Raw genomic sequence first — 15359 nt, forward strand, 5'->3', positions numbered from 1 at the left:
TCTCCAGCTTTTCTTTTTAAATTTTTTGGTATGTCTCTTATTTAACCCAACTGTTATTGCTACCTCAGGCAACTGCACTATTGAACCACTGGCATTGATTGTTTTCACAAGTGCCTTAGAGACATTGCTGTTCACACTAAGTGAGCTGAGTTAGGTTTGATTCAGCTGTCACTCAGGTCAAATAAAAGTATGTCTGAGAATGGAGGTGCCAGACAGGTAAACAGTGACAATTCTGTAGGGATGGGATTTGGGGGGAATGCCAAACTCATTCTGTTCCTCCCAGTTGCTCATTGGCTGTTGGTTTTCACCGTTAGTATTGTTATGTAGCTGTTTTTTGTTTTCTTTGAGGTATAGTTGATGTACAATATTATATAAGTTTCAGGTGTACAATATAATGATTCACAATTTTAAAGGTTATATTCCACTTATAGTTATTATAAAACAGCGGCTGTATCCCCTGAGTTGTACAATGTAGCTTTTGGTTTGAAGGCTACCACAGAGACTGGTGGATAAGGGTAGTAGGAGTAGAACAGGTTGAAATGCCACAAAGCTTGGTGTTTTTAACAAAGTTCATCTGTTTTTTTTTTTAAAACTCATGTTTTTGAAAGCCTTTTATTAATTTCTAGAGTTCTGAAAAAGTTTATTTTGACCATTTTTGCTAGTATTCTCTTTGCTTTTATAGAGGAGTGGATTTATATAGGTCTGTGCTCTGCCATTCAGAAGTGTTTTCTATTAGAAATTTTTAATCTCCTTATAGATAGTTTCCAATGTTCAAGGAAAGTTGAAACCACTGATTTTTAGAGAAAAGGTTATCAAGGGAAAGATTATAGAAAACGTAAGCATTCAAGACCAAGTAGTGGCTGAGGAACTTATGAATGAGTCAGGTAAGAAATGGTTCAGAGATGGATAGGACTTACATAAATCAAAAGAGTTTCAGGAAGGGAATAGTCAAAGCTATTGAATGCTGCCTACAGAGTTCAGAAAATGGATTGAAAATCACTGATCTGAATGATCTACAAGACACTGTGATCTTTGTTAGAGCAATTACAGTGCAGTGGTGGGGCAAAATCCTAACTGTAGTAAGTTGTGCCATAAATGGGAGATTGAAAAGAGAAAACAAGTTTAAACATCTCTGAAGAAACTGGACTGTGAAGGGAAAGAAAGATAATATAGGCGAGGGACAGTGGACTGGAACATGCATAAAATCTAAGAAAACTGAGATTAAACCACAGCTCCAATTTACTGGTACTAGCTATGTGTCTTGGCCAAATTACTTGATTCTCCTAGCTTCACTTTCCTTACATGGATAATAATACCAGTCTTTTAAGACTGTGTGTGGGTTAATTGAGATAAAGTCAGACAGTAATAAAGAGTTCCACTTGTCTCTTGCATGCTACATGGGAATGGAAATGGTAGCTTCAGTTTTCTCATCCATAAAGCAAAAGAGTTGGATTATATAATCTCCGTGCTCCCTTCCGGCTCTGAGCTCCCTTCTGACTCTAGTTTAGTATTATTCTTCATATAATTTGTGGGCTAGATAGATATTCAAAATTGATCTGGAACTTAAACCAATCTGTGTAAGATAGTTTACATTAGAAAAGAAATTTAGAATTCCAAAGGATTGATTTACAAATAAACTTTGGAAGATAGCTCTGCTCAGCTGGGGAATACTTTTAAACAGATGAACTCATCCCAGGCATATAATAGAGAGCACTTACCAAGGCATATTTTAGAGCCCTTAGAAATGAATTTTGAGGAGAGGCACATCTGTCATGATATCAGATCCCAAAGATTAGGTCTGTGTTTTGGGGGCTCCTAGATTGACTGTTCTGCCTGAAATATTTGTAAGGGTTTATAACTGCTAGTTTTTCATGGTTGAGGAGATTTTGAAGCAATAAACCACTTGGAGAAGAAGGGAAGGCTTGAAATCAACCAGATAGTGTTCAGGGAAGAAGTAAAGAGGGGAAGCAAGAGTGAGTCATTGGATGCAGGAGGATTGGTGAGACCAACAGAGCATAATGAGACCAGGATTAGATAAGGGACTCAGAGACACAGGAAAAGGGGGAACTGGAGGCCAATTAAGGCTGAGCTGAGCTGGAAAGGAAGAATAAAACAAAAATTATTTGCTCACAGACTGATTTCTTTTTCCCACCAATGCTCTCAGCTTGTTTTGTCAAATCCACTGATATATTTTGGTATAATTTATTTGGGTAGACATAGTGTGAAATTTAACCTCTCATTTCAGGGAAAGAATCAAAAACTTGCACATTTTCTATTAGCAGATTAATGCTTTAAAGTTTAAGGAAAATTGGCTCTGTGATTGAAAGGAGATGAAATGACGAGGAAATAAGAATATTGAAAAACAATACAATGTTTATTGTGATTTTATTAAAAATCATTTTCCATACAACTTTTAACACATGGTGTCTCAACTGTGGTTTCTGCCTAAATTGTGAAAGAATTTCTGCTTTGATTTTTTTTTTTTTTTTCCCGTACGCGGACCTCTCACTGTTGTGGCCTCTCCCGTTGCGGAGCACAGGCTCCAGACGCGCAGGCTCAACGGCCGTGGCTCACGGGCCCAGCCGCTCCGTGGCATGTGGGATCTTCCCGGACTGGGGCATGAACCCGTGTCCCCTGCATCAGCAGGCGGACTCTCAACTACTGCGCCACCAGGGAAGCCCTCTGCTTTGATTTTTACCTCCTCTTGCTTATGCCTCCCAAGTGGCTGTAAATAACTTTATTTTTACAATCAAAGATGGTTGGAAAATTTTCCTTTGGGGATATTCCAATTCCATACTACTTCTTGAGATAACTGGAACTGTCCAGAGTGGCCTGGGAATCCCTCATCAACATTGCTTTACTTGGAGGCTACATGTCCACTCAAGACACTTTACTCACTTTTGCCTTTTGGCAAGAGAGGATGACTGGCAAGTCATTGGATGGTCTCTTGCCTAAGTGGACTCTTTGGATGGGACCTTAATCACTGGGGGCTTTGTAGGCAGCAAGGCAGCACTGCAGCTCTAGAGATCTTCCTTAGCAACCTGCAAATGACACTCATATTATGAAAAATGTCTCCAAAGACAGACATTTTCAATTAGCCAAATTACTCTAACAGGGCATAGCTCAGGAAGATTTAAGGCAGAGCTGGTTGCTGTGCCAGCCAAGAGGCCGGCTCTGCCAGTTGAAAGGCAAGCACATCTTTCCCTGCCAGCTTGCAATGAAATGATTCTTGCAGTGACAGCAGATCTATTATGCATGTTTGATTTAAGGCCCTCGATTACCATACCTTTGTAATTATCACCGGGCCGTGATGAATCCTGGGGAAAGTAAGGGTCTTAAATGCAGGGATCCAGGAACCTAATCAGAATGCAGTGTGTAGAATGAATCTTTCTTCTTGACATTTCACCTCTTTTCAACCAATTGTTCTTGGTTTGACTAAAACTGTGGCACAGCTCTTTGCCAATAATTGTGATTCATTTTCACTTTGCTAATCAAAATGTTGTTTCACAGGCTCTGATGGTGTTCAAAACACCTTATAGGAGGTATGATTTTTCTCTAAATTGGCTGGTGTAGATCTAGTATTTCACATGAAGTTCTGGGAAAATTCGTAAAGCCTCGTCTGGCTCAAAAATTCTCTTACTCTGGCATGGTACACTTATAAGGATTCTGAAAGGCAAACACTCTATTGTTGATATTTTTTATTTTGCTGTTACTAAGGTCAATGTTACCTAGACTGGTGATTCTATTTTCTTCCTACTTAGGGACCATATGTTATTTAGGAAACACAAATTTCAGAGGATTTGTAAGGACGAGAGAAGTTGCTTTTTACTGATGAGCCATAACTTCAGTCAGCGATATTATGTTAAATATCTAACTTTGCCCAATATCCTGTTTCACGTAGGGTTGAGCAGCATGGTATGAAGGAAAGAGCCTGGACTTAATTCCAGAAGATCACAGTGCAAACCTGAATTCTTCTTGTTTGTGAATAGGTGTGACCATGGATAGATCTCTTCACCCCTCTAGACCTCAAATCTTTTCTACAATGTGATGGCATTGGGATAGACCCTCTCCAGGTCCCCTCCACCTGTGACATCTGTGATTCCTTGAAAACAGGAGTCCATCCTCTTGACCATCAGCATTAAAGTACTTTATATATAATTTTTTTTTTTTTTTTGCGGTACGCGGGCCTCTCACTGTTGTGGCCTCTCCCGTTGCAGAGCACAGGCTCCGGACGCGCAGGCTCAGCGGCCATGGCTCACGAGCCCAGCCGCTTCGTGGCATGTGGGATCTTCCCGGACCAGGGCACGAACCCATGTACCCTGCATCGGCAGGCGGACCCTCAGCCACTGAGCCACCAGGGAAGCCCTATATATAATTTTTTGAAAATAGTTATCTATGATACTCAAGTTACAAGTTACTAATGTTTAGTAACTCTTTTCTCCCAGGATTTTACCCATACCTGTCTTGTATTATTGCAGATAATGGAAATTTTGGGAATTTGAAGTCAGAGAAGGGTATATCAGCATCATCCCCATATTCATAGAGTCAGGGTTAGAATGGAATTGATTCCTTTTGGTTTGGGAAATCTTATAACCACTGGGACACCTATGTCCAATAGACTCCTTTGGCCACTTTGTATCTTTGTATTATTGTATTACATGTAAGTCCTGACTTCCCAGCTAGCTGATAATTCCTTGAAGGTCTGGAATGCATTTTGGGCCTCTAAGTATCCCTAGCATCTACCATCTAATAAAGCCATATAACTGATCGCTGAGTAAGTTATACAATATAATTTTTTAAACCTTATGGAAAAAAATTGTATAGGCTGCAGATTTCTTTTTAATCACTGAAAAATAAACAGTTCTCCATGGAACTCAATGAAAATGGAATGTAGAAATGAATCATTTGGCATTCTGTTGTAAACTGAAATCCACACTAGTGTAATTGATGGTTATTCGATTTTTAATTGACAATACCTCCCATAAATAATATTGTATACAGCTAAGTAGTTGCTACTTCACAAATAACTTATCTAGTATATGATTATATTTATTACAAACTGATGTATTCTGGTTCTCAACTTATAGTTTTAACACAGCAGAGGTGGGGACCACCCAGATACCATATATTTCTGTGTGGTTTCCCCCTTCCCTCTGAAACTATAAACTGAGAAGCAGAATGTCTCAGTTTAGAAGTGTCCCAATCTTACAGCTTTTAGGGGTGCCTGCCTTCCTTCTCTGAATTCTACAGCTATTATTCTGTCCTGTTGGTTTGGCACTATGATGCATCTTTTGTTATAGGATGGTGTTGCTATTATAGTCTTTGGTATTTGTCCTGCCTCCCCAGCTAGATTGCAGATTTATTGAGAGCAAAGACCACATATCTTATGATTCTGTATTCCAAGAGTCTAATAGAGTTTTACTTATCTAGAAAGTGCTCAATTAATATTTGCTGGAATGCTATAGGTAGGGCAATAGACACATTTCCCATTGCAAGCTCACCATAAAGGCAACAAATGTAAGTTTACTTATTGAATTTCCTAATTCATGAAACAAGCTTAATGGAGAAATACCTATTTTTCTTTTATAATAATTTAACTACTCTAAAGATGCGTTATTCTGTTTCCTTTATATCAAAAGATATATTTATATATTTTAGATAATATCATAGAGGTTAGTCTGTGATCTTATGCAGGTGTAGGGTATTTCAAGATTAAAATGACTTTAATTCATCTAAAATAACAAATTTGTTGGATAACTGAATTTTTTCTTTATCAACATTTCAGTACACATTAAAATGTGGGCAGCTTCCTAATTATTGACAAAAGATAGTAGATTTTTATTAATAGAAGTTTATATTCTGCCTGATTCATATCTCAGAAATGCACTTATAAACCTTAAATTTAAATAATTAGCCTAGGTTTTGAAGAATTTGGGGGCTTTGTTCAGGGAAACCTACCCTAGACCTCTAAAAGCATAGTAAACACGACATTTATAAAGGCAGTATAAAAGAGACACTCTATGAAAATCTATATAAATCAGGGTCCCCAGAGTCCTTTTTAAGACTCAGGTTAAGGATGTAATTCTCTCATTAAACTCCCTTGGTATGAATATGATAGTTCAATATTTCATAAATATTTAATGAATTATTATTTCCTACAAGTTTTGAGTGTTTGGACAATTGAAGCTTTGTTTGGAATATAAGTCTGGCTGTGTGGGGAAATGGGTAATTATAAATGCTTGACACTGTGTCTATAAAACATCTGGGAGAAATCATTTCTATGCTTTAGAGAGGCCAGGAAGGACATTTAAGGGGATTCTTTATGGTATAAATTTGAGAGTGCCCAATGAGGGTGTTTCTTCATTCTTAAAGTATAATTACTATTAAAAATAATATCACTAATACAAATAATGAAACTGACAGAGGTAAAATGCTGCAGAAATCATGCTAGGTGCCTTACTTGTTTAAGCTACAACTCTGCAATGGAGGCATTAACCTCTCTTTTTACATTGGAGTAAACTAGAGCTTAGATGCTTAAGAACTGAAGCAAATAAGTGTTGAAACTAAGTTTGATCCCAAATCTCTCACATTTCAAAAATGCATGTTCTTAAGTTGCTTAATGTTGATTTCCTGTGCTGAGGAAAACTTATTTTTTCTTTTACTCTCTAAAATATAGGTAGATCTTCGCATACTGGTTCTGGCGCTGTCTCACCAAGGAGCTTCCGATAACTGCCAGTCACATGGTGACAGTTATGCTTGATTAAGCAGATCCAGTAAGTACTTGATCGACTTTTTCCCATAAATGCTGACATTCTGCAGCCAAAGGGAAAAGAACACTTGCCATTATTCTAAGCACTCTGGCCCGCACTCTTGTCCCTACCAATAATACCTGGCTCTGAGTTTCCTAAGACTAGTGTTACCAGATTCTTAGACTCAGCCCGATTCCAGGGTTGCTATCAAACATTTCCTTGGGTAATTTGAATTTTTGAGGTCTGTAAATCCTACAAGCAGACAGGTGACGATTTATGAGATTTGCAGAGGTGTTTGGCAAAGGGTCATTTTTGCCATTGGTCATTCTATCCCTGATAATTCATTGCTATCGATTTTGAAGTCTTTAAAAGGTTCCAGAATTCTCTAAAAATACATAGGAAAGAGTGCTTTGAAAATTATAAATGTATGCTATTATGAGAATCTAAACAATCTCACAAGATAACACGAATAACACACTGATTTATAGTCCACTAAAAAGATGAATTTAGCTATGTTTTTCAAAAGATGGATCAGAATCACTCAATGAGCTTGATACTGCTCTGGGCCCTATGCTCCCTGCCTCAGACTATTATACTCTCAAACACAGAGTATTAGGGGAATGTAAGTGGCTTAAGATAGTAAAATTTAATTTTATGTGGTACTCTAACTTGGGACAAGCAGCATTCCTGAATGGCTCTCTCTAAATATGACTCAGGGGTTCAGACTTTTCCTGTAGTCTCCACAATTCAGAGTTCTATAATTCAGAGTTCATTGCTTCCAGGTATATAGATAATGGGGTGGGGAAGCACAAGAAAGAGTAAGGAAAACCTAGTGAGGGGAGGACATGAACCTCAAAGAAAGATCTTATGGTCCAGGCCTTAACTTTGCCCAGAACTTGTTACTTGGATTGAAGCAAGAGAGCTCATAATATGCCCAGGAGCCTAATAGACACAGTTTGGTGAACACATAGCATTTTCTCTGCCTCATAGATTATGTGAGTAAGGCTGGATAGAGCAGAGAAAAGCAAAATCAAGTAAGCATGAAAAACTTTGATCATAATAGAATTTTAATGGGTGCCCAACAATGCCTTCAGAGTTAATATAGGCCAGTGCAAGGAATATATGATCATAATGTGACTTTTAGGCAGATTATTTTCATTTTTATAATCTATAGTATGGTCCTTGGGAGAATGCAAACGAGGACTACTGATAAGGAATACCTGAAACCAGGGCGGGCTTTATGGGCGTGTAACCTGTGTTATTGCACAGGGCTCTGCTCTCACAAAGGCCCCATATTCAGGTTAATGCTCTCCTATTGCTGTCTTAAAATTCTTAATAGTTTTGAACAAGGGGCCTTGCATTTTCATTTCACCCTGGGCCACTATTCTAAGCACTCTGGCCATCTCCTATTGTGTATCTGGTCCTACCTGAAACTCATGTCTTACCAGAGACTAAAACTAGGCTCAATGAAAAAATGAAGGTACAATCTTTAAGATGCAGTTAATGCTAACTGACCTTAAACTTAAAGAAGGCAAATTACAATGGCAAAGCTGTATGTGTGTATGCGTGTGTGTGTGTGTGTGTGTGTGTGTGTGTGTGTGTGCGTGAACATGTGCCCATGCAGGGTGTTTTTTCTTTTTAGGACAAAGTTTATTGGGAGCAATTTGTTTTAATTGATATTCATCAAGCATCATTCCATTGTTTATTGTTAGCTACTCATGTGAAGAGTTGGTTGATGTCTATAGCACAAACATTTGTTTCAGATAAATGGGCATTTCAGTTGGGTAGGTTTTAATTAAGCAACCTTTATCGTACAAGTAGTTGTTTTTGAAACCATGAGAAAATTACTATAATTTGCTAATTCTGTTATCCAGAATCTGAAAATGCTGAATCCTGTCTACTATAACCTTGAATATGATTTTGACCATGAATGACCCAAGCATTTGGCAGCAAAATAAGGAATAAGAAACTTTTCCAACGTAATGCGTTAAATTATTTTTCTACTGCATATACCTAGGCAGAGTTTAACTCTTCTCAAGCTCATAGAATTCTTTGATTCTGAAATGAAGGATTTATTTTTAAATCCTGCTTCCATGCCACTTGCCTATAGTGCTATTCTAGCATATCACATTGCGTAGGGATTTATTTATTTACACATTTGCCAAGGGAGCACACTAAACTCTTAACTCCTTGAGAACAGGTGCTTTTGTCATTCATCTTGCTATTCCCAGAGCTGAGAAGAGTTTCCAGGCACCTAGAACATGTTCAATAAACATTTAATGAAGAAACTAAGAAATAAATAAATCGTGATAAAAATATCATTTTTCTTTCAGCAAAATAAATATTTCCAAGTCTTAAAGGAAGATTTTGGTCTTAATAAAACCAAAATCAGGATTTTTTGTTTTGCAAGAACATTTTAAACTATGCTCTTTAGCCCATAACAACTATGTTTCTTCCAGCTGGGGATGAAAGAAAGCATACTCTTATTAAGTAAAATCTTAAACATCTTAAGGGTAAAAATAGTGTGTACTTAACTGTCATATTCAGAAATTCATTATGTTATTGAAGGAGATTTTTGTCCTGTTTAAAACAAAAAAGGCTTGCTTGAATACATTCACACAACACATGTACAAATAAAGAAGAATACTGTATATATAGTTTTCAAAGGATATGTATGTTGATATACTTTTGCATTAAACTTGCTGCTAATAATATAATTGTTCCCATGCTCTACTAGTAATGACCATGAATAGGGGTCACTATGCTTTTGTTTAAGTCTGAACATGGTTTAGTTCAGCCTTACTGTATTAGTATTAGTTTCCTGTGGCTATAACTAACATAAAATCCATAATGTAAAACAACAGAAATTTATTCTCTCCTAGTTGTCTAGGGCGAAAGTCCAGGACCAGTATCACTGGACCAAAATCCAAAGCATGTCTGCAGGGTCACACTTCCTTTGGAGGATCTAGAGGAAAATCCATTCCTTGCCTCTTCCAGCTTCGGGTAGCTGCTAGCATTCCTTGGCTTATGAAGACATCGCTCCAATCATCAAAGCCAACATCTTCAAATCTGTGCTGTGTCTTCACATTGCCTTCTCTTCTTTGCATGTCAAATCTCCTTCTTCCTCTCCCTTATAAGGACACTTGTGATTGCATTTAGGGCCCACCCAGATAATCTAGGATAGTCTCCCTAACTTGAGATCCTTAACTTAATCACATTTGCAAAGACCCTTTTCCCAAATAAGGTAACATTTACAAGGTCCCATGGATTACAATCTTCTGTCTTTGGGGGCAATTATTCAGATTGCTACTTTTTCCCTGTTCACTTTTGCATTAATGACTATGTAGTGGGATTCCAATTGATGTATAATAGTGTACATTTCTCTATGCTCACCGACACAGAAACGAGGGTGCTGTATAAGTGAGTGTTGGAGAACTGTAAACTAAATAACACTTTAAGGAAAATGCTGCCTAAAGAAGCAGGCTTTGGCAAGAAGATCTCAGAAAGGGAGCTCATAACTTCATGATAATAACTCACATAAATTAATGTTAATTGTCTCCCCCAAAGCAAGGCCATTAAGCAGGTTATTGCACCTACCTCTAGAATTTATTTTGGTATTTCTTGTGGTCCTACCTTTTCAATGGTATTTTACTTTTTACTTTTTACCCACCTCCTTGACAGTCCTTTCTGGTATATTTCATCTGTAAATATAACAAGAGGAGGAAATAAATGACCAAATAAGCACTGATAAACTCTGCAGCAATCAAAGATAAAAGCTCTAGAAAGACATCAGCATGTGGAGTTCCATTCGGAAACACAGTTCCTAACAAATGGAAAGAATAAGTGTGTCTACATTCCCTCGTTATGGACAGCTAAACTGTCAGTGACCTTGTCACTAGCCAGGGAGGAATTCTCTATTTCATTTTTTCCACTGTGTTGAGGTAAGACCCTCTGAACCATGAAAAAGAGGTTTTATTCCTTCAACACATTTTATTCATCTCCTACCATGACAGGTATCATGTACAAAGCCCTGGCTAATACAATTGCTTTCTTTCTCCCTGTCAATAGCTTTCCATGTAATTTTTAAGTCTTCAGAATTTTGCAAAGTTGTATGCTTGGTCATTTACAACTGAACCAAGGTCACAAAAGGACAGCTTAGCTGGAGGGGGGAAAAAAGGAAAAAAAAAAAGAGTGCAAAGAAGTTACATAAATGTCCTCTAGCACGTTCCCTGTTCTGAGGGCTAATGTACTGTAGCAATTCATCAGTCATTCTAATAGTCTTTTAACTTCTGTCTGAAAGCCTACTAAATGCTAACATCTTAAATGTTTAATATTCTAAAACATATTTTCATTAATCATGCAAATTATCTGGGCATCCATATTTTACAATAACTCTCTTCAGAGATTGAGGCCTTAGGCTTTGTGTATGAGAGACCCATGTTAGTGAATGATATTGTAGATGAAATATAACTTAAAGAATTTTAGCAATGAAAAGTTGCTAGTAAAGTTCCAGTAGCTATATGCCATCATGTTTATTAAAAAAACAAAAATTATATTAATGTCAGATACTTCTGATTAGGTAGCAAGCAGTGAAAATATGCACTAGCTTCATTCTATTCTATTACATAGTTGGTGGATGGATGTTAATGTTGGTAGATGGTATATTGTCCTAATAGAAATGACACTATGTTTCATAGCAAAATGGACTGTGGGCTCAGTTGTTAGAAAAGGATAGAATATGAGTTCCTTGCAGTTAGGTTGGCCTGAACTTCACCATGAAAACCTCCATTTATGTTTTGCCAGTCACCCCAATTCCAAGGATTCTTAGTTGCTTGGGAAAAGGAGGAATATGTGGGTGGGCCCCGTGAAACAGATGAATGAGGAATTGAAAGAGTAAAGGGCATGAGTTTTGGTAATGTTAGTGGAAATGCTTTACCTTGAAGTTATTTGATTGTCAGCAGGGATGGAGGTTGGTCCTGAAATAGATAGAAGTGACCTGTGACTGTGTAAATGCAGTTGCACTGGACTAACAGAGCAGTGCTCATTGGACTCAAGAACATGACCTAAGTAACTGGAGGTCATGAGCAATTGTGGTGGATCAGTGCACTAGTCCAGCTCCCAACAGGAAACAGATGGCACAATAAAATTAGGGTAATTCAAGGAAAGCTTATTTATAAAGGGACTAATTACAAATGTAGGGGAACCATTAAGGGCTGTGTAGGTAGTGAGAGCTAACAGCCACAGAGCTGTTATTAAATATATGCCTCAGGAGACAAGAGAAAGGAGCAGTTATCAGAATTTGAAGGAAAGAGAGTCATTACAAAAAGCCACCTTTGGGGGGGCCGTTGATTCAGGGGGACCGCCAGCACAAGGTGATCTCATGGAGAAAACAAATACCCTGACTGCACTCCCCTCTCTCCCTTCAGTCTCCTGATGGGACTTTCCATTCATTGAGCCTAACAGGAACCTAAAGGCACAGGTCAAGAATGTGATCCATACAGGTTATAGCTTCCCTGAGTGGATACTAGGGATTCGCATGTGGAGAGTGAGGGTGACATGGGAAGTCAGAAACATCTAATTTTAGTATGAATACCACTTCTTTAGTTATCTGACCAAAATTCATAACCACTTTTTTTATGTTTTTCTTATGTTTCTTTTTTTAAAGCACTTCTTTTATGGCTAGTTTTTCACAATATCACCTGATACTATATTCATTATCTTAACAAAATTTCTAGTAGCAATGCTGCTTCCTCAGTAGAAAAACATTAACTACCTTAGCCTCTGAGTAATCAGATATTTTTAAAAAAAACCCACCTAGCTAGATTCTGAACTGGTTTGCAAGGCAGAAATAGAGACACAAATGTAGAGAACAAGTGTATGGACACCATGGGGGAAAAGGAGGGGTGGTAGGAACTGGGAGATTGAGATTAACATATATACACTAATATGTATAAAATAGATAGCTAATGAGAACTTGCTGTATAGCATGAGGAACTCAACTTCGCTGTACAGTAGAAACTAACACAACATTGTAAAATAATTATACCCCAATTAAAAAAAAAAAGTACCTAGGGGAGAAAAACCACATAGCTAAATGCCATCCAGACAGTTCATTATTCTGAACTTTATTCTGAACATTACTATACAGTTTGGTATAACAGTGTGCTTTTAAATATCTGTAATCCGTACTGCTGAAGGAACACGGAAGTCTTCACTTTTTTACATAGTTTGTCTTCTTCTGTTTTTTTTTTTTTCCAGAGCTGTGGAAAGCCTTTATTAGGGCTCTTCTCAGCCCCTCACAGTGTTACAGGAACCACTGGTCTTACTGTTGCCTTTGCTCTTTGGGGACTTGGGAGGGAAGGCAGGAGGAAGACCAGCCTTCCTGGGAGAAAGAAGGCCCTTATTTGGGGCTGAGACCAGGTGGTGGGAAAAGTAGAAAATTCAAGATGAGAGAGAGGGGCCTGTTGGGGGCTGGAAGGGTATGGGGCTGCCTCCCAGATTGTGGAGGTCATGGAGTGTGGGCTTTGTGAGAAGGAGAGTGGCAGTAGGAGGTGCCTAGAGTAGGAAGAGTGGATGGGTGGTGCTTCCTGGGCACTGAATGTGTGCACCAGCCAGGGCACGAGGGCCAGGACCAGGCATGGCCAGAGAGTGTGCTTGAGGAAATTGAAGTTGTAGAAAAGGCTGATCTGAGGGGGTAGCCCAGCCAGTCCAGGGGGCCCAGCAGCCCCGTGGACAGCACAAGGCAGGCTAACTTCAGGCTGTATCCCAGGTATGCCCTCTGTACCTGAGCATAGCAGGGAGAGTGCAGGGTGATGCCCAGACCCAGGGCGGCCCCTGAGTCATGGCTCAGGGAGGCAAAGGGCCGGCTGTCCAAGTGTACTCACTCAGGCCGCTCACACCACTTAGAAGCCAGGTTGATGGACCGAGAAAGATCCAGCCCCAGTGTAAAGAGAGTCCAACAGATGAGGCTGGCACCCAGCAAGAGGGCCAGGGAGCTCAACCCATAGAAGCTTAGCTCCTGCTCTATGGGCACCTGGGGGTGTGGTCATCAGCCAGCCCAGGACAGTACCAGTTATTAGGCCAGCCAACACCTGGTAAGGGAAATGTGGTAAGAGGAAGACCTGGGACAAGCCAACTGCCAGCAGGAAGGTGCAATAAGCCAAGCTAGGTATCACTCTCACCCAGTGGCTATAGGTCTGAGTGGCCACCTGGGAAGAGATGGCCATCATTATGGGCCAGAGAGCTGCTCCTGTGATCTTACAGTGTCTGGAAGGGCTGCCTAGACCAGTTTCACAAGAAGAGGGGAACTGGTGAACCTGGGCTGGAGCCTGGCTGTAGTACCCAGACACATGGACCCACCAAAAGGGCTTGGCTCTGAACAGAAACCACATGAAGACAAGGTCAAGCCACTTGGTGATGAGGCTGATCCAGAGCTCTGCAATGCCCACCCAGCGAGAGGCCTAGTAGGCCGCAGGGAAGTAGAACAGAAAACAGCCAGAAAGTTGACCCAGAGCCACACGTTCTCTAACCAGGGCAGCTGGTTCTGCAGCGCCTCGACCATTGCAATGCCCTCGCCCAGTGTGGACTCTGTGGCGACCAAGGGGCCGGCCCGGCCAGGGTTTGATCAGAGGGTTGGTGATGTGTCCAGGGTCCCTCCTTTGCTGCTGTGAAGATGGATATGTAATATCAAGGGCCAAGATTCCTTCCAGACCAGAGCTTTCTCCTCCAGCACCACTACCCTCCTAGATATTTCGAGATCTCTTGGAGAAAAGGCTAGGGACAACCCCTGCTCCAGGGAACCAGGCATCCCAGGCCCGTGCTGAAGCAGGACCTTAAGTTTGCACACACAGCTGGCAAATCGGTCCATGCCTTCCTTCCCCAGCCCAAGACTCTCTTGCTTGGATTCATCTGCTGTTGATCTGGAGGCTGACAGATAAGCCTCTTGATTTTGATGGGTCGTCCCCAAAGGCTTTAGAGTTCTTACACATAGAAGGAGTTGATGAATTGCAAACAAGTATAAGAGTCAAAGTCACACTTCCTCCCAGTTCTAAGCTTGCCTTCTAATTATATTTGTCTAGTAAAATGTTTAACCATTTCTTCCTGAATCGTGGATTCTAAGGTACAATAAAAATCCAAAGGGAAATATATTTGGTGTTATATAGAGAGACAGACTTTTTCCCAGAGCATTTTCAATGATTACTGCAGGAATGAATGAGTAAAGGTTTCAAGAATGAATAGTGGCAGAAAACCAACTTACTATTATACATAAGTCTCTGCAGCCCCCGGGTACAAGTACTTCTGTATCTCCTTTTGTTGAGTTCTCTATTTTTTTTATGAATATGCATATTGGGGAAAAAAGGCTTCCATCTGCTCTCTTTTAGCTGATTCTATCACATTTTTGAACTGTGCATCATTATGGAGCTTCAGAGAAAGATGATCCTTTACATTACATATGGATATAAAGGAGAGAAGGAGTTGATGAATTGCAAACAAGTATAATTTATATGGACAAAGTGTGCCAGAAGTGCTTTTCACCCCATTTTACTCTGCAAATGGAATGATTCCTGCCCATTCACTTGGCCTAGTGCCCAAGAACTCAGAGAGGAAAAC

At 39.6% G+C, this 15359-nt stretch overlaps 1 pseudogene; it reads right to left on the reverse strand.

Moving 5' to 3' along the window:
* Window positions 1-13045: 13045 nt before the first annotated feature.
* LOC132520294 (glucose-6-phosphatase 3-like) lies at window positions 13046-15094 on the reverse strand (annotated as a pseudogene).
* Window positions 15095-15359: the final 265 nt, after the last annotated feature.

Source organism: Lagenorhynchus albirostris, chromosome 5 (genome assembly GCF_949774975.1).
Source record: "Lagenorhynchus albirostris chromosome 5, mLagAlb1.1, whole genome shotgun sequence".
In the NCBI taxonomy this organism is placed as follows: Eukaryota; Metazoa; Chordata; class Mammalia; order Artiodactyla; family Delphinidae; genus Lagenorhynchus; species Lagenorhynchus albirostris.